Source organism: Chiloscyllium plagiosum, unplaced genomic scaffold, assembly GCF_037043375.1.
Source record: "Chiloscyllium plagiosum isolate Xiang-an unplaced genomic scaffold, Cpla_swu_hap1 HiC_scaffold_18, whole genome shotgun sequence".
Classification (NCBI taxonomy): Eukaryota; Metazoa; Chordata; class Chondrichthyes; order Orectolobiformes; family Hemiscylliidae; genus Chiloscyllium; species Chiloscyllium plagiosum.
In genome coordinates, this window is record NW_028270156.1 from 101,545,431 (window position 1) to 101,569,879 (window position 24,449).

Here is a 24,449-nt window from a genome sequence, read left to right on the forward strand (position 1 = left end):
GTGGGGAAAGGGCCGTAGATCATAGCACCATCCGAACTGACAGCAACATCTGCACATGCACACATACACATATTTGGGTATAGGGAGGATCATAATTGCACTGAGGACACTCAGAGTGGCGAATGTTCCTGAGTAATATCTGTGCTCTCTCTGCAATGTGAAAGTGATTTGTCTTTGAAGATTATTCGTTACACAGAGTGTACACCTTAATGAGTATTTCCACTGCAACTGCATCCAAGCAACGCTGACCAAATCATCTGAAAGGTGATGCGATGAATTTATTACATGTTCTTTAAATTGAAATATTTTAAAATTCACCCCTACAAGGTGTAAGTGAGAAAAGATTGAAAAGTCCTGAAACTGACCCAGTAGTGATGGCAATATATCTAGGTATCAGACAAAACTGTTATGTGCATCCAAAGATATTTGCAAAACCAAACAGCCGTGCAGTGTGAGAGATTCACAGTATTTGATGTCCTCTAATAGAAAATAACTGACATTTGTGCAGTGGCATGGGGAGACCAGCAGAGGGTGGCATTGTATGACTATAAACTTAACAGGGACAGATGTAGAGGTGGAGGAGGGGAGTAAGGGTTTATCTCAATTTCAATGGATTTACCCCCTAAATCACTGAGCCATCATTTCACAGAGGTGCACACAAACATACATAGACACATTAAACACACAACACACATGCATACAGATATGGACACTTACACACAAACACTTGAACACGCCCGCACACAGACACCGTGTTTTGTTTAAGATAGAGATAAGTATGTTTTTCCTGAATAAGGGAATCAATGGTGAGTTGGTGAAGGCAGGAGAATGTGGCTGAAAAACATTTTAACTGTGATCAAACGGCACAGCATATCCAAGCGGCAAAATGGCCTAATTCTGTTCCAATTTCCTATTTGGTGAAGGGATTCATTTTGGAAGTCGAATTTGAATGCCGATTACTGGGTCAAATGTAAGATTCGTAGCAGTGTGGAGGAATAAACGGATCTTGGGGTCCATGTCTGTAGGTGTCTCAGTTGCCACCTAAGTTGATAGGGATGTTAAGAAGGCTTATGGTGTGTTGGTGTGGACTGAGTTGAAGAGCCGCAAGATTATGCTGCAGGTCTATAAAGCTCTGGTGAGACCACATCTGAAATGTTCTGGTCGCCTCAGTGAAGAAAGCATGTGGAAGCTTTAGAGCGGTGCAGAGGAGATTTACCAGAATGCTGCCTGGACTAGAGGGCTTGACTTATGAAGAAAGGTTGAGGGAGCTATGGCTTTTCTCATTGGAGTAAAGAAGGATGAGAGGTAACTTGATAGAGCTGAACAAGATGGTGAGAGTTACAGACAGAGTAAATAACCAGAGACTTCTTCCCACAAATGATAGTCACGAGGTGAGCATAATTTTAAGGTGTTTGGAGAAAGGTTTTGGAAGATGTCAAAGGCAGTGCGACACCAGCCCCTTTTCCCTCCTCACAAGCCGGGTCCCAGGGACAGTGAGACAGCTGTGCTAACCACTGAGATAACATCATGCCCCTCTCCCCCTTCCCCAAAACCAGGTCCCTGGTACTGTGAGAAAGCCGTGCTAACCATTGAGACACCATGTCCTCCTCCCCCTCCCTCTCAAACCTGGTCCCTGGTACTGTGAGACAGCCGTGCTAACCACTGAGACACCATGCCTCCCCCGTCCCCATCCCCCACAAACCGGGTCTCTGGTACAGTGAGATAGCCGTACTCAGCACTGAGACACCATGCACCCCCTCCCGATCCCCCCAAAGCTGGGTCCCTGATGCTTTGAGACAGCCATGCTAACCACTGAGACAACATGCCCCTTCCCCATCTCCCCGAAATCGGGTCCCTGGTACTGTGAGACAGCCGTACTAACCACTGAGATACCATGCCTCTCTTCCCCGCCCCACCAAACCGGCTCTATGGGACTGTGAGACAGCCGTACTAACCACTGAGACACCAGCCACCCTCCCCCTCTCCCCCAAACCGGGTCCCTGGTATGTGAGACAGCCTTGTTAACCACTGAGACACCATGGTCCCCTCCCCGCTAAACCAGGTCTCTGATTTTGTGGGACAGCCGTGTTAACGGCTGAGACACGATGACCCCCTCCGCCTCTTACCCACACCAGGTCCTAGGTACTGTGAGACAGCCATGTTAACTACTGAGACACAATGCCCCCTCCCCATTCCCCCCAAACCGGGTCCCGAGTACTATGAGACAGCCGTGCTAAGCACTGAGACACCAGGCCCCCTTCCCCCTCCCCCCAAACCGGGTCCCTGGGTCTGTGAGACAGCCGTGGTAACCACTGAGACACTATGCTCCCCCCTCCCCTTCCCCCCAAACCGGGTCCCTGGGACTGTGGGACAGCCGTGCTAACCACTGAGACACCAGGTCCCCCTTCCCCAAAACCAGGTCCCTGGACTGTGAAACAGCCGGGCTCACCACTGACCATGCCACACTCACCTCCCCTCAAACCGGGTCCCTAGTACTTTGAGACAGCTGTGTTAACCACTGTGATACCATGCCCCCCTCCCCTCCCCTCAATCCGATTCCCTGGTACTTTGAGACAGCTGTGTTAACCACTGAGGCACCATGTCCCAATTCCCCAGCCCAATCCCTCCAACCGGGTTCCTGGTACTGTGAGACAGCCGTGCTAACCACTGAGACACCATGCCCCCCTCTCCCTCCCCCCCAAACTGGGTCCCTGGTATTGTGAGACAGCCGTGCTACCCACTGAGACACCATCTCCCTCCCCCCAAACCGGGTCCCTGGTACTGAGAGACAGCCGTGCTAACCACTCAGACACCATGCACCCTCCCCCTCCTTCTGTCCCTCTATCCTGGTCCCTGGTACTGTGAACCAACCATGCTAACCACTGAGACACCATTCCCCGTCCCCGTCCCCTCCCCTAAAACGGAGTCACTGTGCTCGGTCATACTGGGGAAATGTAAATAAAAGTGATGAGCTTCGAGCTATGATGTTGTGGCCATAACAGAGACATGGGTTTCTCAGGGGCAGGAATGGTTGCTGGATGTTCCAGGATTTAGAACATTTAAAAAGAATAGGGAGGAGGTAAAAAGAGGAGGGGGTGTAGCACTGCTAATCAGAGAGGGTATCACAGCTACAGAAGTTAACATTATCGAGGAAGGTCTGCCTACTGAGTCAGTATGGGTGGAAATTAGGAACAGTAAGGCAGCAATCAACTCATTAGGGGTTAACTACAGGTCCCGCAATCGAACAGGGAGATTGAAGAAAGCAGAGGTCGGCAGATTTTGGAATAGTGTGAATGGAATAGGGTAGTTGTAATGGGCGACTAACTTTCCCAAGATTGATTGGAACCACATTCCAGCAGATGGTTTGGAAGGAGCTGTTTTTGTAAGGTGTGTTCAGGAGGGTTTCCTAACTCAGTACGTTGACAGGCCGACGAAGGGAGAGACCATTTTGGATTTGGTGCTCGGCAATGAGCTGGGGCAGGTGTCAGATCTTGCGGTGGGAGAGCATTTTGGTGATAGTGACCACAACTGCCTCATATTCTACATAGCCATGGAGAAGGAGAAAAGCAGGCACAATGGAAGGATATTTAGTTGGGGAAAAGGAAACTATGATACTATCATACTGCGTTGCGAAGCATGGACTGGGAGCAATTGTTCCATGGAAAGGGCATTATAAACATGTGGAGACTGTTTAAGGAACAGTTGTTGCGAGTGATGCACAAATGTGTTCCTCTGAGACAGGCAAGAAGGGGTAAGATAAAGGAACCTTGGAGGATGAGAGCGGAGGAGCTCCTCGTCAAAAGGCCACGTACGTAAGGTGAAGGAAGCAAGGGTCTTGCTCAGCTCTAAAGGATTACAGGCAGGAGAGGAAGGTGCTCAAAAATGGTCTGAGGAGAGCCAGGAGGGGGCAGGAAAAGGCTTGGCAGGAATGATTAGGGAGAATCTAAAGGCATTTTGCACATATGTGAGGAATAAGAGAATGATCAAAGAAAGAGTAGGGCCGATCAAGGATAGCATAGGGAACTTGTGTATCGAGTCTGAGGAGGTAGGGGAAGCCCTAAATGAGTTTTTTGCTTCTGCCTTTACGAAAGAAAAGGACTTTGTAGTGAATGAAACCATTGAGGAGCAGGTAATCATGCTGCAACAGATAGATTGAGGAAGCTGATGTTTTGAAAATTTTGACAAACATTAATTAGATTAGATTACATTACAGTATGGAAATAGGCCCTTCGGCCCAACAAGTCCACACCGACCCGCCGAAGCGCAACCCACCCATACCCCTACATTTACCCCTTTTCCTAACACTACGGGCAATTTAGCATGGCCAATTCACCTGACCTGCACATCTTTGAGCAGGAAACCACATAATGGTTTCCTGCTCAAAGTGTTTTTCATTATTGTCGCCCTGCATCGAATGGCCACTTTCCTGCACTTTACAACATTTCTCTGAGTTACTGATTCCTGCCCGAGTTCTCCCATTTAAATATACTCTGTTCCAAGTCTGCATGCTTTAAGCATCCCACACCAAATCTCGAATTCAATATTGCCGTGAAACAATTTTCATGTTCATTGATACCCAAACCAACTTCTCCCAGTGTGGGGAACGCCACTCTGACTCTCTGAGATAGCGGTGCCATACCCCGATTCGCTGTTAACGTTCCACTGTGCAATTTTTCCATTTTGTGGTTCGTGCAACAATTGTCGCAAATACAGCTTCACTTCCGTGCTCCATTTTACCATTTTCGAATCCTGCACGAATCTTCTTTTCGTCAGCAACTGCACGTCGACCACATTTAATATTATTCAGCACCAGTTCTCCCACGTCTTCCACCAATTCTCTACTTTCGTGACATGGGCACCAACTCTCCCATGATTGATGCCCTGCGTCAATTGTCCCATTGCGTTGTTTCCTGATACACTGCTCCAAAGGTATGGATTCCCTGCTCCAAAGGTTTTTTTTTTCATTTCTTGGTGGGCGGACTCGAATTTCGACTTTACTGCTGCTTGCAAAATTTTCGTTCTCAATGATTCCATGCCCCTATTCTTCCAATTCGAGGTTTTCAGCTCAAATTCTTTAATGAATAGGCAATTTGTACTAATTTGCCAATGTACTGGCACTGTGCAACAATTCTCCCATTTACTGATACCCAACAGTTCTCCCACTGCCTGACACCCTGTCACCCTAACGCCTGTCGTGGAAATTTAATCGACTCGAATCAACTGCTAGCAAGAGCAAACGAAAGGCTTTATTCAAAGTTTGTGCGAAGATTTGTAGCTCGGGTGCTCGTTGTTGTGGTTCTGTTCGCCGAGCTGGAAGGTTTTGTTACAAACGTTTCGTCCCCTGGCTAGGCGACATCATCAGTGCTTGGGAGCCTCCTGCGAAGCGCTTCTTTGATGTTTCTTCCGGTGTTTATAGTGGTCTGTCCCTGTCGCTTCCGGTTGTCAGTTTTAGCTGTCCGCTGTAATGGTTGGTATATTGGGTCCAGGTCGATGTGTTTGTTGATGGAGTTTGTGGATGAATGCCATGCCTCTAGGAATTCCCTGGCTGTTCTCTGTCTGTCTTGACCTATGATAGTAGTGTTGTCCCAGTCGAATCACCTTTGACCGGCTTGGGATTAGGTCCATGATCTGGTTTGATTGATTGCCACGCTCCAGTGGTCCTGTCGTCTGTCGTACATTCTGCACTGCATCTCGGAGGGCGGGGGTGGGGCGACTGCACCACTATATTCACCTGTCTCCAGATGTCGGAGAAGGATCTATCTATTCCACATCACGAGACTCCCTCATTGCTCTTCTGAGTCTTACTTTGATCATAGAATATCTATTTCCCATGTCAGATGCCTCTTTTGCCGTGGTGGCTACTACTAAGTGCCAGTCACCGGCGCGGCATGGATCCATGCATAAATCTTAATGATCGAATTTATAGTCGTCCTTGTTACTGAACGGCTATGGGTCGCATGTAAAGATCCACTTCATCCTATCAGTTAAGATAACCGTCAGCTGCTGCATCCCAGACGCAGCTGCCCTGATGAATAGTCCTACCAAGGCGCTTGCCAACAGTGTGAACTGGGGCAGCTCCATATTTGCTTAAGTCTTCTAATAAATACTTGCTCTAAATTGGTTTTGGTGTTGTGCAATGTCTCCTCAGTCCCAGCTGCAAGTTTATCCACGTGGCTGTTCCGGCGATCTTAACATCTATCTGTGCTGTAAGGCGTACTTGAAACGGTCCCAGCCACCTCTTCGCCTTCCTGTTTTCCCTCCTGGATTCTTTCGCCACTATTCAGGCTCCAGTTTATAGATCGTACATCTCCCCTTCTGCTGATTGGGGTAGTGCTGTCTTCACTTGATTCTGTATTTGGGACAGAAGTGTAGAGAGTTTCTTGCAGTAACACAACATCTCATCCTCACAGTGGCCTGTTTTCTGGCTTCCCTTACGTCTCGGGACAATTCCTGTGTTTGGCGGCCTACCAAACAAAATCTCAAACGGGCAAAGATTAGCTCTCCCTCTCCTCCTAGATCTCATACGCATTAGCACAATTGGAAGTGCCTTGGTCCATGTCAACCCTAGTTCCTCACAGCATTTTGTCAATTTATTTTTTTAAGTAGAATTTTCTCTTTCCGCTGCTCTGCACCTCGTTTGGTGGTAGGCACAGTGTTATCTCATGTTTATTCCCAAATACTCACTAATCTAATGTAGGGTATAGAACATAGAACATAGAAGAATGCAGCGCAGTACAGGCCCTTTGGCCCTCGATGTTGCGCCGATCCAAGCCCACCTAACCTACACTAGCCCACTATCCTCCATATGCCTATCCAATGCCCGCTTAAATGCCCATAAAGAGGGAGAGTCCACCACTGCGACTGGCAGGGCAGTCCATGAACTCACGACTCGCTGAGTAAAGAACCTACCCCAAACATCTGTCCTTTACCTACCACCCCTTAATTTAAAGCTATGCCCCCTTGTAATAGCTGACTCCATACGTGGAAAAAGGTTCTCATGGTCAACCCTATCTAAGCCCCTAATCATCTTGTACACCTCTATCAAGTCACACATAAACCTTCTTTTCTCCAATGAAAACAACCCCAAGTACCTCAGCCTTTCCTCATACGATCTTCCTACCATACCAGGCAACATCCTGGTACACCTCCTCTGCACCCGTTCCAGTGCCTCCACATCCTTCCTATCGTTTGGCGACCAAAACTGTACACAATACTCCAAATGCGGCCGCACCAGAGTCTTATACAACTGCAACATGACCTCAAGACTCCGGAACTCAATTCCTCTACCAATAAAAGCCAGTACGCCATATGCCTTCTTCACCGCACTATTTACCTGGGTGGCAACTTTCAAAGATCTGTGTACATGGACACCAAGATCCCTCTGCTCATCCACACTACCAAGTATCCGACCATTAGCCCAATACCCCATCTTTTTGTTACCCTTACCAAAGTGAATCACCTCACACTTAGCTACATTGAACTCCATTTGCCACCTTTCTGCCCAGCTCTGCAGCTTATCTATATCCCGCTCTAACCTGCCACATTCTTCCTCACTGCCTACAACTCCTCCGACTTTCGTATCATCCGCAAACTTGCTCACCCAACCTTCTAACCCCTCTTCCAGGTCATTTATAAAAATGACAAACAGCAATGGTCCCAAAACAGATCCTTGCGGAACACCGCTAGTGACGGCACTCCACGATGAACATTTACCATCAACTACTACCCTCTGTCTTCTTCCAGCCTGCCAATGCCTAATCCAAACCTCCAACTCACCCTCAATGCCATACCTCCGTATTTTCTGCAGTAGCTTACCATGGGGAACCTTATCAAACGCCTTACTAAAATCCATATACACCACATCTACCGCTTTCCCCTCGTCCACCTCCTTACTCACCTTCTCAAAGAATTCAATAAGGTTTGTGAGGCACGACCTGCCCTTCACAAAACCATGCTGCCTATCCTTGATCACATTATTCCTATCCAGATGTTCATAAATCCTATCCCTTACAATTCTCTCTAAGACTTTGCTCTCAACAGAAGTGAGACTCACCGGCCTATAGTTACTAGAGTTATCCTTACTCCCCTTCTTGAACAAGGGAACCACATTTGCTAGCCTCCAGTCTTCAGGCACTACTCCTGAAGACAACGAGGACATAAAAATCAAGATCAATGGCTCTGCAATCTCCTCTCTTGCTTCCCAGAGAATCCTAGGATAAATGCCATCAGGCCCAGGGAACTTAACTATTTTCACCCTTTCCAGATTTTCCAACACATCTTCCCTACATACCTCAAAGCCATCCATTCTACTTAATTGTGACTCAGTATTCACATCGGCAACAATGTCCTGTTCCTGAGTGAATACTGACGAAACGTACTCATTCAGTGTCTCCCCAATCTCTTCAGCAAATACTTAACTACACCATTATGGACAAATGATGTCCCACTATCACTACTAAGCCTAGAGTGTCGGTTTGCTCGCTGAGCTGTAGGTTCGATATCCAGACGTTTCATTACCTGGCATATGGAGGTTAGTGTGCTAGTGTCGGTTAGGTGGGCTTGGATCGGCGCAACATCGAGGGCCAAAGGGCTCTGTATTTTTCTATGTTCTTTGTTCTAGGTAACATCATCAGTGACGAACTCCAAGTGAAGAGAAGCTGTTGTCTCCTGCTTTCTAGTAATATGTTTGTCCAGGATGGGATTCCTGGGGTTTGTGGTGATGCCATTTCCTGTTCGTTTTCTGAGGGGTTGATAGATACTATCTAGATATATGTCTTTTTTACGGCGTTGTGATTGGAGTGCTAGGTCTCAAAGAATTCTCTGGCATGTCTTTGCTTTGCCTGTCCCAGGATAGATGTGTTGCCCCAGACGAAATGGTGTTTATCTTTCATCCGTGTGAAGGGCTACGAGGGAGAGAGGGTCGTGTCTTTTTGTGGCTAGCTGGTGTTCTGTATCCTGGGGGATAACTTTCTTCCTGTTTGTCCTATGTAGTGTTTGTGGCAGTCCTTGCATGGAATTTTGCATATGACGTTGGTTTTGTCCATGGGTTGTACTGGGTCTTTTAAATTTATTAGTTTTGTTTCAGACTGTTGGTGGGATTCCGAGGGGTCTTAGTAGTGTGGCTGCCACTTCTGAGACTTCATTGATGTATGGAAAGGTCTATAGGGTTTCTGGCTATGTTAGGTCTACTTGTCGTGGTTTGTTCCTGAGGAATCTGTGGACTGTATTTTTTTAAGTCTCCGTTCTTCTTGAATACGTTGTATCGGTGGTTCTCCTCTGTTTTCCGAAGTTCGTCTGTGCTGAAATGTGTGGTGGTTCGTTGGAATAGTGTTCTGATACAGCTTCCTTTTGCGTTTTGGGATGGTTGCTGGTGTAGTTAAGTATTTGGTCAGTGTTTGTCAGTTTGCTGTATATGCAGACACACCAGAGAATTCCGAGAGACCTCACACTCCAATCACAACGCCATAAACAAACACATAGATCGATTTACCATCTGTCAACCCCTCAGAAAACGAATAGGAAATGACATCACCACGAACCCCAGGAACCCCATCCAGGACAAACATATAAATAGAAAGCAGGAGACAACATCTTCGCTTCTCTTGGAGGTCGCCACTGATGATGTTACCTAGCCAGGTAATGAAACGTCTGGATAACAAACGTACAGCTCAGCGAGCAAACCTACACCCTAAACCTCTACCGGAGCTATAAACTTTCACAAACCTTGGGACTACTAAGCCTCTCAGGGATGCTCCATCTTGGAATTATTTCAGTTGGTAAAGCTTTGGTTACGGCACTGACATTCTATTTTGCCGTGGGGAACGCTTGCACCCATTTGGAAAACATATCAACTATTACCAGACAATACCTTTTTCCTTCGCAGGGTGTTAGTTCGGTAAAATCCAGTTGTAAATGTTCAAATTGTTTTTGGGGTTTCGGAAGTGCTACATGACTCATCTGTATTCCCCTCCCCGCATTATTGTGGCACAGATAACACATCGTTCACAATATTTCTGGAAGTAATGAGTAAATCCCTTTGTGGGCGGCATGGTGGCACAGTGGTTAGCACTGCTGCCTCACAGCGCCGAGACCCGGGTTCAATTCCCGCCTCAGGCGACTGACTGTGTGGAGTTTGCACGTTCTCCCCATGTCTGCGTGGGTTTCCTCCGGGTGCTCCGGTTTCCTCCCACAGTCACAAAGATGTGCAGGTCAGGTGAATTGGCCATGCTAAATTGCCTGTAGTGTTAGGTAAGGGGTAAATGTGGGGGTATGGGTGGGTTACGCTTCGGCGGGTCGGTGTGGACTTGTTGGGCCGAAGGGCCTGTTTCCACACTGTAATGTAATCTAATCTAATCTGTACCACTGTGCTGAAATGCTGTCATATCTCTCCTCTTTTGACACATCTTCCTTACCGTGTGTCAGTTTGACATAGAATGGAAATAATGATCGTGGTAGAAAAGGTTTAACATTGGGACCACACCATACCCTCAAACTGCAGTCTGCTTTTTCCCACTCAAACGTGTCTTCAAGCCTGGACTTCGACTGTGACTCCCGTACGTCTGCTGTTTGGGTAAGGATTTTTGTCATTCCCATATCAAACTGATCATTTACCGGCTGCTGGACTGCCGTCCTTCCCGCTGAGTCTGCCCTTGCATTCCCTTGAGAAACGGAATCGTTATTTTTGCGTGTGGGCATCATATTTACACACAGCGATTGATTTAGACAATACGACCGCTTCCAAGAGGTCAGAAATCTGATCACGGTGTGTGATGGGCTTTCCGGTGAAGGTCAAGAAGTCCCTGTATTTCCACAGGGTTCCAACCTCATGTGCAACTCCGAATGCGTATCTGCTATCGGTTAAATATTTGCTGTGTTTCCCTTAGCCAATTTACATGCCTCAGTCAAGGCAATCAGCTCTGCTGCTTGCGCTGACAGTTGACAAGCGAGTGATCCCGCTTTGAATACCTCATGGGTAGTTACTACAGCATTCCCAATAAAATTCTGGCCTATCTCCTTGCTCCTGAATGCTGACCCATCCACAAACAAAAACGCCATATTTAGATTCTGAAGTGGTGAATTCTGCAAGTCTTGTCTAGGCAGCACATTTCATTAATTACAGCGATACAATCATGTGGGTCTCCGTCTCCTTCTCTAGTGAGAGGATTAGCAGCATTAAGGACGTTACATCGTTTTATTGCAATGTTAGGCTTCTCCAATAACACAGTATTGTATCTGAGTCAACGTGATGCCGACGTATGTGCTGTGTTTTGCTCGGAAAGCAGTAAGGATACTGCATGTGCGATCAAATTGGTTCAGTCGCCATAGCCGATTATATCCATGGACACTGCAACAGCCTTTTCAGCTGCAACCACAGCTCGCAGGCATTTACGCAATCCTGCCGCTACGAGGTCTAGCTTCGCCGAAAAATAAGCTGCCAGCCTGAATTTTCCCCCATGATCCTGCAACAACACAGATGTCATGCAGCCATGTTTCTCATCTACCGTTTGACCGAAGGCTTGTTTGGATTCGGAATCCCCTGTGTGGGTGGACTTTGAAACGTCTTTTTGAATTCAACTCGGCTGCTGGGATCCATTGCAACGGACCTTGGTTCTGCTACCCTTTTCCATGGGCCGTGTCACTTCAGGGCGCCTCAAGATTTGTGTAATGTGGGATAAACATTCTTCAGTAGGAGCGTATCCCCAAAAAGGACTGCAATTGTTTCTTCATGTGAGGCCTTGGAATTTGCTGAATTACTCCCACTCTGTCTTCACGAATGGCCTTCTCTTGCTCAGATTTTAATTGACTGAAGAACTGCACCTGTTGTTGCATAAATCGAAGCTTTGCGAGACTGGCTTTGTGCCCTTCCCTCGTGCAATGCAAAGGAATCCTTCTCACATTGTTCCTCTGTCGGTGCTACTGTTAAGCAATCGTCTACAGATTGCAGAAGCGCAGACCCAGGGGTTAAAACAAGAGTCTCCAGACTCCTGCGTAGAGCCTCATTATATATGGTGGGTGACTCACAGTAACATTGACAAAGTCGTGTGAACTCATAAGATTTCCCTTTGAATGAAAAAGCGAACCAGAATTGACTATCTGGATGCACCGTTACACTAAAGAACATATTTGCTAAATCCACAGCAGGGAACCATTTACTATACGGTGGAAATTGAACTGATACAGTATGGGGTTTGGGAACATTTGATGCGTGCGGGACAACACTGTTGTTGACTGCCTGCAGGTCATGAACAAACCTGCATTCCTCCGGTTCACTTGGAATTTTTGCCTTTTTGATCAGAAAAATGGGAGTTCTCACCGGTGAGTTTACATAGGTGATTATCTCTCTAGCCTTTGGGAAGGATTGAAAGACTGGAGTAACTACGTCCATGACCTCGGGTTTTAACGGGTATTGTGTCCTGCAATGACGATACTCCGACTTCGTGGTTACTCGTATTGATTCACAACCTCGTATATGCCCCACATCCTATTTGCCTTTTACCCATAATTCAGTAGGGACCGCTATTAATCTTGGGTCTGAGAAGTTTATCTTAGGGAAACGCCAGGCCAGCCTTTTCGGCTCTTCAGGGCTAGCGGTGGTTATCTCGACTGTTCTATTGCCTGAGTTAGACAAATTAATTTCTTCCTATATGTCCGCACATTTGCATTGAACCACATACCCACATCGTCCCAGAACACCCAACATTTCGTTCTTTATGCCTTTAGTACGAATGGCACCAAATCCTGCCACCAGTCACTGGACACCTTCGCCAGTGACACGCGAGGAGCGTTGACTTCCACATCAAAAATATAGAATTTACTTGCCGTCGCAGGTACTTTATATAAGTTCACACTGACTGCACATCTGCTATCCCTTCAATAAAATTCGCACAATAACAACTGACCTGGTTTAACCAATCTCCTGAACAAATACTTCTCTTATGGTTCCTCAAGGCTATCGTGGTGTATGTGTGCTGTGTAGTGCAGCATATTCCCGCAAAACAAAAATCGGTGATAATAGGATTAACATGGTTACCTGCTTCCAGGGCGAGTGAATTGCTCACTGAACTCATTGCTCTCTGGCTTAATCGCCACTCATAGACATACACCAGGGGTCGTGGGTTGTATTTTGCAGTTTACACTTGTGAATCTTCCCTTTGAATTACCTGCAAACCCGTCGGAGTACTGAGCAAATACAACCCCAGTCTCACTATGAGATCCCGAGCCATCAAATGTAAAGGACATAATTCCGCTAACAAAATTGAGAATTAGAATGTATACACATTACTGATTTCACACAATATGCGTGCGGTAAAAGTCTCTCATATCACGACGCCTGATGCCTCCATTGAGTTCAGGAATATTCCACTCATCGTTATTGGCGTCAACTCTCTGAACTGTCTTGATTTGAGGAGTGAATGTGCTGGTCATGTATCTACCAAAAAGGTAACTGGTGTACCTTCCACATATAACATAGAGGTAGGCATTGACATATACGTATCATTGTTATATTGAACATATTGTCCACACTTCGCAATCTCAATGTTCACTGTATAGTTGGGACACACCTCAGTGCCCGTTAGGTTAGTAGAAGTCATTAGCATAAGGGATTCTCCGTTGCCAAGTATAAAGGAAAGCGGTTTACCTGTACCTTGTGGCCTGCCCACCTCAACCTCAGTCGTCCCCTGTCAGTCACCATGCTGTACAGCCTCCAGGCCTGATTGAGGCTGTCTGTGCGGGCACTGTCTCGACCAGTGGTCCATTGCTCCGCAAACAAAGCACCAGCCAGATCTATCTCTGCAAGCGCACTTCCGCGATCCCTTCCTCTTTTGCGAACTCCACCTGTGCCTCTCCCTTTTCCCGCAGTTCCTCCCTCCAACGGCTGAACGACCACTTGCATCATAATAAGCTGAGGTTTATGTGATTGCTGTTCCATCTTTAATTTCCGTTTATGGTTCTCCTGGGCCAGCAATTTTTCAGCATGTGTCACATATTGTTCTATCTAATTCAGCTTTCCCGTGTCCCAGGTAATACATGTATATTGTTACCTATTTTGTTGTTTCGTACTTCATTCCATTGATGAAGCTGCTCCTCAGGTGTGCGTCATACGGTGTGATCTCTGCCGTCGTTATGTCCTTGGGTGGTATCAGTCCACAATAGACGTTATCGACTTTCGTGAGGTGCTTAAGGTACTGGGACATTGTCTCGACTTCTTTAGGGATTCTTGCTTCAATTGTTTGTGGGTACGATATGCTATTGGTGATTCAGCAGACCCTGAGGCGGCGACCATTGACTTGGAAACTTCGCGAAGTGGATCTCGTAGGGGGGCTGTAGCTCTTCGAGGGCACCCATTAAGGTCAGGATCTGATCCAGTCTTAAGACACTGTACAGCTTCATTAGGTTGTTTTCCGTGTGTGTGTGCATGCGCGCTGGTGTTCGTACGTATGCTTGATCTATCTTTTATTCGAGATTTTCTTTCCCTGAAATCAGGCTCAGCCTTCATCATTTTATAAGCACTCCAATTCGCAGGTTCAATTTTACCCTTCCGTTTCTCCTTCTCTCTCTCCTCCAACGGTGACCTCAGCATTTGCAACTGCATGTTACTAAAACCTCCTTCCTCCAGAAAATCATATTCCTTGATTTACGTTTTTAACTGCTTTACAGAAACTGAACCATAATTATTTAGCATATATTGTATTTTGTCTTGACCATTCCGAGTTGTCTGTCGACCCTCTTTTTGTTCGCTCTTGCTGGAGCCGATTTTCATGGATATTGGAAAAGTGTTCATCTCTCTCTGTCTGTCTCTCTGTCTGTATATCTGTGTATCTCTCTCTCTCTCTCTCTCTCTCTCTCTCTCTCTCTCACGATACCATAATCTTCTCTTTGCCAATATAATTTACTTTTACCTCTTGAGGATCCCTCTCATTGGGCGCGACGTCTCATTGCCTTGGTTTTCACAAACCAAGAACCCACGTAACCGGTATAGCTTTGGCGACTCCAACGCTGCCCATGGTGGCTCCAAATCTCAAACCACCGTTAATCTTGCTGTCTCTTAAACTCTCTAGATACGGCAATCCTTTCCCTTGAGTTTTACTCGAATACCGCGCGAGAGTTTACTGGTCCCTCTTCCTGGTTCATTTATTCTCTTCGAACGAGTCTCTATGTCGGATTACTTCAGCCACAACTCTTCCCCCGACCCTATTCGATTCGACTCTGGGGCGATCCACTTATCGCCATTCCTCTCATGCAAAGGGGCCAATTCAGCGCTCGAGATGAAGTGAAAGACCTTCAAGGCAGTGGCGCGTACACCTCCTGGGAATCTTCAAAATCTTACCCAGTCGCAGGGTCCCAGGCGAGCCCCCCAGTTTACTGCCGTCGAATTTCAATCGACTCGACGCAAATGGTACCAAGAGCAAAGAAAAAGTTTATTTTTGAAATTTGCAGAGTGGATCCGACACATTTGCAAGATGCCTCATAAAATGGACGCCTGACGGTTTTCACATATTCCTTTTATACTATATATCGCCTTGCCTTATCACACCCCAAGCCAGGAACCTGGATCAAAGTTGAAACTTTATTGCTGGAACAGCACAGCAGGTCAGGCAGCATCCAGGAAACAGGAGATTCGACGTTTCGGGCACAGGCCCTTCTTCAGGAATGATTCCTGAAGAAGGGCCTGTGCCCGAAACGTCGAATCTCCTGTTCCCTGGATGCTGCCTGACCTGCTGTGCTGTTCCAGCAATAAAGTTTCAACTTTGATCTCCAGCATCTGCAGACCTCACTTTCTCCAGGAACCTGGATCACTCGAGTTCCTTTCCACACATGGAGTTGCCTTTTCTAATTCATTGACTGCTGATATAATAAATTAGGTTGAACTTTACATTTTTTCTGTATTTTTCCAAAGTTAGGTCCATAATTCTTTGCTTAAACCATGGTTTCACAGATTTCACAATAAATGACAATTTTCCATTACAGGGGATGAGGCAGACAGTGACTCAATAAGTGTGATGGAGTGAGGATGATAGTGACACAATGAGGGTGAGGTGTCAACGTGGTAGTGACGCAGACTGTGTGAGTGGATCAGGCCGATAGTGACGCAGTGAGGAGGGTCAGAGTGATAGTGATGCAGGAAGTGTGAGGTGGTCAAGGTGATAGTGAAACACTTCGTGTGAGGGGTCAGTGTGACAGTGACGCAGTAAGAGTGAATGGTCAGGCTGATAGTGACGCAGTAATTGGAAGGAGATCAGGCTGATAGTGATGCAGTAAGTATTACTGTGTCAGGCAGATCCTGACGCATAAAGTGGAAGGGGACAGGGTGATAGTGACGCAGTAAGTGTGATGGGGTCAGGCAGAGACTGACGAAGTGAGTGTGAGACAGTCAGGGTGATAGTGAGGGAGTAAGTGTGTGCGTTCAGGCTGGTAGTTACACAGTAAGTTGAGAGCGTCAGGCTGATAGTGGCCAATAAAAGTGAGGTGTTAGGGGAATAGTGACGCAGTAAGTGTGAGGTGTCAGGCTGTTAGGGATGCGGTAAGTGTGAGGGGTCAGTCTGATCGAGAAGCAGTAGGTGTGAGGGGATCAGGCTGATAGAGACGCAGCAAATGTGGTGGGGTCAGGCTGATAGTGTCACAGTATGTGTGAGGGGTCAGGCTGATAGTGATGCAGTATGTGTCCATGAGTCAGAGTGATCCTAACGCAGGAAGTGAGAGGGGACAGGGTGATAATGAAGCAGTGAGTGTGAGGGGGTCAGCGTGATGGTGACGGAGTAAGTGTGAGTGTTCAGGCAGATATTGATGCAGTAAATTGAGGGCGTCAGGCTAATACTGGCCAGTAAGTGTTAAGTGACAGGGTGATAGTGATGCAGGAAATGTCAGGAGTCAGACTGATAGACACGGTGAAATTGTGAGGGGTCAGGCTGATAGTGATGCGGGAAGTGTCCGAGTGTCAGGCTAATAGTGACGCAGTAAGTGTGTTGGGAGCAGAGTGATAGGAACGCAATAAGTGTGAGCGGCTCTGGATGATAGTGACAGGTCAGTATGAGGGGGAGGATGGTAGTGATCAAGTGAGTGTGAGGTGTTAGGATGACAGTGAAGCAGACTGTGTGAATGTGTCTTTGTGATGGTGACATGGCAAGTGTGATGGGGTCAGGGTGACAGTGATGCAGATGCTTTCACGGGGTCAGGTTGTCGTGATGCAGTAATTGTGAGGGGTCAGGGTGATAGTGACGCAGTGAGTGTAAGATGTCAGTTTGATAGAGACGCATAACATTTGAGGGGCCAGGCTTATAGTGATGCAGTATGGGCAAGGGGTCTGGGTGACAGTGATGTAGATGCATTCACAGGGCCAGGTTGTAGTAAAGCTGTAAGTGTGAGTGTCTCAGGCTGATAGTGATGAAGTAAATGCGAGGGGCTAAGGCAGATAGGGATGTAGTACGTGTGCAGGGGTAGTGCTTGAATTGACGCAGTAAATGTGAGTGTTGAAGCTGATAGTGACGCATTAAGTTTGAGGGGATCATGCTGATCTTGACGCAGTAAGTGTGACGTTGTCAAGATGATAGTTACGCTGTAAGTGTATGAGAGCACAATGATCTTGAGTGGGGAGTCAGGGTGATAGTGACACAGTAAGCATGAGTGGGTAAGTCTGATAGTGACGCATGATATGCGAGGGAGTCAGCCAGGTAGTGGCGCAGTATGTGTGAGATGGTCAGGCTGATATTGATGCAGTTAGTGTGTTGGGGTCAAAGTGATAGTGACGCAATAGGTGTAAGCGGTTCAGGATGATAGTGACACAGTGGGTGTGAGATAACAGTGTGATAGTGACGCAGTAAGTGTAAGGGGTCAGGATGACAATGACACTAAGTGTAAGGCCCTCAGCGTGATAGTGCCCCAGCAAGTGTGGGGTGTCAGGGTGTAAATGACGTCGTAAGCGAGAGAGGAGAATTGCGATAGTGAAGCAGTAAGTGTGAGGGGGTCAGGCTGATAGTGACACAGTCAATGTGACGGGGCATTGTTTTAGTGACAAGATAAGTGTGAGGCGTCAGTCTGATACTGACACAATAAATGTGATGGAGTCAGGCTGATAGTGACACAGTAAGTGTGAGGGGTCAGACTGATAGTGACACAATACGTGTAAGGATTCAGGGTGAAAGTAACATGGGAAGTGTGAGGGCTTGACTGAAAGTGACGCATAAGTGTGTGGCGGTTAGGCTGATGGTGACGCAGTAAAAATAAGGCCGGCAAGGTGAAAATGGCAAAGACTGTGTGAGTGGGTCAGGGTGATAGTGATCCAGTAAATGTGAGGAGGTCATAGTGAGAGTGACGCAGTAAATGAGAGAGGATCAGAGTGAGAGTGACGCAGTAAGTATGAAGGGTCAGACTGATATTGACGCAGTAAGTATGAAGGGGTCAGGCTGATAGTGACACAGTCAGTGTGACGGGGAGCGTTTTAGTTACACAGTAAGTGCGAGGCGTTAGACTGAAACTGATACAAAAAGTGTGAGTGGGTCAGGGTGATAGTGACGCAGTACGTCTGAGGGGTCAGGCTGATAGTGACGCAGTCAGTGTGATGGGGCAGAGTTTTAGTAACATGGTAAGCGTGAGGCTTCAGTCTGATACTGACACAAAAAGTGTGATGGAGTCAGGCTGATAGTGACGCAATAGGTTTTAGGAGTGAGGGTGATATTAACATAGGAAGTGTGAGGGCGTCACTGAGGCAATATGTGTGTGGCTGTCAGGCTGATGGTGAAGCAGTAAAAATGATGATGTCAAGGTGAAACTGGTGTAGAAAGTATGAGGATGGCAGATGGACAGTATTGCAGTAAGTGTGAGGGGTTTTTCGCTGATATTGAGGCATGCAAGTGTGAGGGGCCAGGTTGATAGTGACGCTGTGTGCCGGCGGGTCCGGCTGATAACGACGCAGAAAATGTGAGTGTCTCAGTGTGACAGTGACGCATTACGTGTGAGAGGGTCAGGGTGATAATGACAGAGAAAGTGTGAGGGGTTCAGGTTGATAGTGATGCTGTAATTGTGAGCTTGGTCAGCGTGATAGGGAGGGGCTCAGGCTGATAGTGACACACCATTTGTGAGGGGGTCAGGTTAGTAGTGACGCAAAACGTGTGAGCGGGTCAGGCTAATAGTGATGCAGTACGTGTGAGGTGTCAGGCCGATAGTGACGCAGTAAAGGTGAGAGTGTTGGTGTGCTAGTGACGCAGTAAGTGTGAGCCGCTCAGGATGATAGTGACGCATTAAGTATGAGGTTTCAGGTAGACACCCATGTGGTAAGTGTGACGTGTTCAGGGTGACAGTGACGCAGATACTTTGAGGGTCTCAGATTGAGAGTGACACAGGAAATGTGAGGGGACAGGTTCATAGTGACACAGTAAGTGTAAGGGGTCAGGCTGATAATGATATACTAATTGTGATGGAGTCAGGATAATAGTGGTGCAGTGAGTATGCGTTGTCAGGGTGATAGTGACACACACGGTGTGAGTGGGATAGAGTTATAGTGATGCAGCAAGTATGAGGAGGTCAGAGTAATAGTGTGCAGGGTCTGGCTGAAGGTGACGCAAGAAGAGTGAAAGGTTCAGGGTGATCTGGACGCACTAGGTCAAGGTGATAGTGATGCTGTAAGTATGAGTGGGTCAGTCTGATAGTGACACAGTACATTTGAAGGGATCAGGCTGGTAGTGATGCAGTAAGCGTGACTGGGTTTGGCTGATATTGATGCGCGAAGTGAGAGAGTGTCAAGGTGTGAGCAGGTTAGAGAGAGAGTGACGCCGTTAGTGAGTGGGGTTTGGCTGATAGGGATGCAGTAGGTGCGCATGTGTCAGGGAGTGAGTGATGCAGGAAGTATGAGGGTGCCAGAGGGACAGTGACGCATTAAGTATGAGCGGATCAGAGTGGTTGTGACGCAATAATTCTGAGGGGACCATAGAGATACCAACGCAGTAAGCATGAGGGGGTCAGTTTGTTAGTGACGCTGTCAGTGTGAGTGCCTCAGCCTAGTAATGATGAAATAAATTTGAGAGAGTAATGCTGATTGTCAAGTGATAAGTGTGAGTGAGTCAGGCTGGTAGTGACGCTGTAAGTGTGAATGTTGACGCTCATAGTGAAGCAGTAGGTGTGAGGTGACCAGTGTGATTGAGGCGCAGTAAATGTGAGAGGATCAAGGAGATAGTGACATAGTAAGTTTGAGGAGGCAGTGTTGTAGTGACACGGTAAATGTGAGGCGTCAGTCTGATACTTACGTAATAAGTGTGATGGAGCCAGCCTGATAGTAAAATTGTCCTCTCCTGCTTCTAGATTCACCAATGAGTGAACAAAATTTAATTGCACCACCCTGTTTATCTCTTCACATATTTTGCAACTCTCAATGAGATTACCATACATTGGAAATAATGCTTCGTTCTCGTACCCTGAAATCCTTCTGCAGCTTTCACAACAGAACTATACAACTGCTACTAGACTTCAATGACTTTTTAAAAACTTCAAAAAGATGCAATTCTAAAAATCTGTACATCAGACTTTCTACTTCAAACCTTCGACAAATAATCTCCACACATTTCCCTCCTCACAAGTATGATAAAGTCAAATCGTTGCTATTTATTAGATCATGAGGGACACGGATAGGTTGACTCGTCAAGGTGTTTTCCGGCTGGTGAGGAAGTCAACATTTAGAAAACATCGGTTTAAAATTAATGGATAAGGATTTAAAAGGATTTCAGACGTGTCCAGAATGAGTTGCCAGAGAAATTGGTGGAGACCGGTACAACTGTAACATTGAATGGCATCTGGATGGATATATGAGTAACAAGGTTTAGAGGGATGTGAGCCAAATGTTGGCAAATGGGACCTATTAATTTAGGATATCTGTCCACCATGGTCATGTTGGAAAGAAGGGCCAATTTCAGTGTTGTATTGTTCAACGACTTGATGACTCTAGAACAATTGCAAAAACTTTGCAAATAATTCCGTCAAGAAAATTTCAAGTTCCAAATCTTCGGTTAATCTTCCTCTCTTGTGCTCACAAGTTCATTACCTGATGTCAGAACTTACGGATTAGTTGCTGGATCCATTCCTGTAAATTGGTTCTGCATTCTTTCTAATTCCGATTTTTTTTACGAATGTAGCTAGTGTTTATGGACTTAGCATCAATTTTTCTAATACCATATTTCGATGAATATTAAAACACAACAGCATAGCTAATTTGGCACCAGATGATGAGCAATTGAGTCAAAATCGATCGGACGCAGTGAGACAATGATCCTCTCTTCGTGTGGTGTACCTCCGTGACTCTATAATTCGACGAAGAATCATTCCCACAACTTCAGCTGTGTCAGAATCTAGTTTGCGGTGAAAGCCTGTCAATCTGCTAAGGTAACGTTCGTCTGGGTCTCTGCAAAGGATTTGGCGAAATCTTTGGGTCTTGACAATTTGTTCTTCCAACAAATAAATTCAGTTGTTTTACTATGAAAATTGATAATCTTGTCACAGCTGTGATGGCCGAGAGGTTAAGGCGTTGGATTTGAAATCCAATGGGGTCTCCCTGCGCAGATTCGCATCCTGTTCACAGCGTAGATACCTTTAAAAGTCATTAATTGTTTTGCAGGATTTGGATTTCGTGGAGCTTGAGCTTTGCATTCAATCGAAAGTAAATTTTCAACTGTGAAGAATCCGAAGTAATTTCAAGACTGACTCAGTCTCTAATTGAATAAATTATATGTCGAGACACAAAAATCCACCAACTTCCAATACGAATCAGTTTCAACACGTTTGTCGAACTATCGTGAAATTTGGATGGTCGGTGGGGAGAAATAAGCAAAACAAGAAGCAATGCAATACATTTACCTGCAGGTGATAATTTTTTTTAGGATCAGTTGAAAGTCAAGCTGAGAAAGTTCAACCTAATTTACAGCTGACTCTCAAGGCCAATAATCTATTATATCAGCAGTCAATGAATTAGAAAAAGCAACTCCATGTGTGGAAAGGAACTCGACTGATCCAGGTTCCTGGCTTGAGGTGTGATAAGGCAAGGCGATATCAGCGGAGTAGAATTTTCTGGAAATATTAGAAATGGAATGTTAACGGTCTTCTGCTGTCCACATTCATAAGAAACTGTGCATTAAGAACTGAAATTGAAAATTTACGATGAAAATCAGACTTAGCCCTCTGCTTGTGGTGTAGCATTGTTCAGAACAATAGGTTGTTGTTGAGGCAAACATTGACCAAAATAATCGATGGGGATCTTATCCACGGCCTTCGTTGGAGCAGTTGGTGTGGCGAGCTCAGCTTGAAGAACCAAATGCCAATTATTCATCCTGGCTGTCTGCATTGCTTAGTTAAGCATTCTCCCTGTTTAATGAAAAAACCTTTGCTATCAGAGCTGGATGTTTTCATGTCAGCATGTTCCGATATGAGAAGACACTCCATGGAGTAGATGTGACTTAAATTTTGACTCTAATGTCAGAGATGTTGACACATTTCTGCACCAAAACAGCACTACCATTGGTATCAAATCAAACTGAACAAAGGACTAGTCACTTAGACATTTCCTGTCTGCAGACTCTGCCAATGGACCGTTTAGGCCCGATGTAGGAATAGGGCGTGGTGACATCTGTTCGCAAGTGGATCAATTCATTCTTGCTCACAATCCATAAACCGTAATTCATTTTTAACTTCTTAGCCATCAGCATGATATGTGGTACATAATGCACAGGTTCGCTTCTGGAAAGAAAGACCGAAATCTTATTCAATGCAGACGCAAATTCAAGTTGTCCCTGGTCGACCAGAAGACAGATATCGCGAAACAAAGTGAATACAGAAAACAATCAATGTTTTCTGGCAGTCAAAACGTTGTACTGGAAGAACGGAAACATATATTTGGAACTAAAGTCACATACCACTTCCACAGACTAAATGTTCTTGTACCGTTATCTTAATTTGACCTTCCTGTCCACAATTGCTGCAAACATTATCTTAACAACTCAGAACGTTGTGTTCTTTGATATTCCTTCCTTCATGTTTCTCTTGATTTTAAAACTAAAACCGAGCAATAGTAATGCACCCTATTTCACTTGCAAAGATCAGAAGAAGATCAATTTATAAGAGAACAGAAATAAAGCTGCGTCTGTCTTTCGAGAGTAAACACTGTTACCATTTCGACTCCAAAAAGTCTTCTTCAGAAGTCTGCACAATGAACTCGAAATAGTAGACCGAAAATGAAAAAAGAAGCCAAAATGCCGCGAATACACCACCCGCAAGTGCATCAAGTCCTACTCGAATATGCCGGATTACTACCATCAACGTCAGTGGAGAACGGAACAAAGCTCATTCTGCAGTTGTCAACCTGTTATGACATAGCTTGTAAAGTCAGAAATATGATCAGGTAAAAAGCGGGATGAAAGCGGGATATAGGAAGTCTGAAAAAAGCAAGTGCGTGCTTTGCTTTGAAGAAGGTTGGCAGTGATGAAAATGGAAATTAACTACAGTAAGGGGGGCTTAATTAATACTTAGCATCGTTGCAACACACAGGGACGCAATTCTTTTTGCTAAGTTTCTGTTCTGCCATTTTATAATCACGACTGCTGTCGGGTTTGGTTTCCATTCCAGGTTTGGGTGACAGCCTGAAGAAAGTTTGCACATTCGCCCAATTTCTGTGTGGTTGCTCTGGTTTGCAGCCACATTCTAAACATTTGCAGGTGATTTGGAATCGCCATTGAACGCACACGGTTCCAGAGACAGTGATGTCTCTTTAATAGGAATGTCTGGATAGGACGTACTTCAGAGGATTTTTGTGAACTTAAATAGACAGAGTGGGGTTAGTCTGCTGTTTCCTGGGTGCGTTACATGGACAGAAAGGGGTCAGGGTCTTCTTCCCTGAGGGAGATACGTTGACAGGGTTGGGTTAGTTGCTCTTATCTGTGTCAGTCACGCAGATACAGTAGGGTCAGTCTGCCCTTCCCTGGGCGAATTTCTTTCACAGAGTGGTGACAGTCTGCTCTTCCCTGCCTGAGTGAAATAGAAAGAGCGGGGTCAGTGTTCTCTTCCCTCGATAATTTATGTTGACAGTCTGGCTTCCGTCTGCTCTTCCCTGGCGAGTTACATTGGTAGAGTGGGGTTAGTGTTCATTCATTGGGTGAGTGCCAGAGACAGAATGGGATCAGTTTGCTCATCCCTGAGGGAATTACATTTATAGAGTTGGGTCAGACTGCTCTTCAGAGAATGACTTATATTGACAGTGTGGGATCAGTTTGCTGACTTACGCTGAGAGTGTGGGGTCAGTCTGCCCTTTCCTGGATGAGTAACACTGACTGAGTGGCGTCAGTTTGCTCTTCCCTCAGTGAGTTACATTGACAGAGTGGCGTCAGGAGTGGCGTCTTTGAGGAGTTGACAAAAGTAACTCGTCCCCTACATCTTTGGGATAATTAGGGATGGCCAGTGAATCTTATCTCATTGAAAGA

The 24,449-nt window shown here is 46.0% G+C and overlaps 1 non-coding gene across 1 annotated transcript; it reads left to right on the forward strand.

Moving 5' to 3' along the window:
• The first annotated feature begins 21,482 nt into the window (after positions 1 to 21,482).
• Positions 21,483 to 21,564, forward strand: trnas-uga (transfer RNA serine (anticodon UGA)). Its single transcript has one exon. It is a non-coding gene; the product is annotated as a tRNA-Ser (tRNA).
• Positions 21,565 to 24,449: the final 2,885 nt, after the last annotated feature.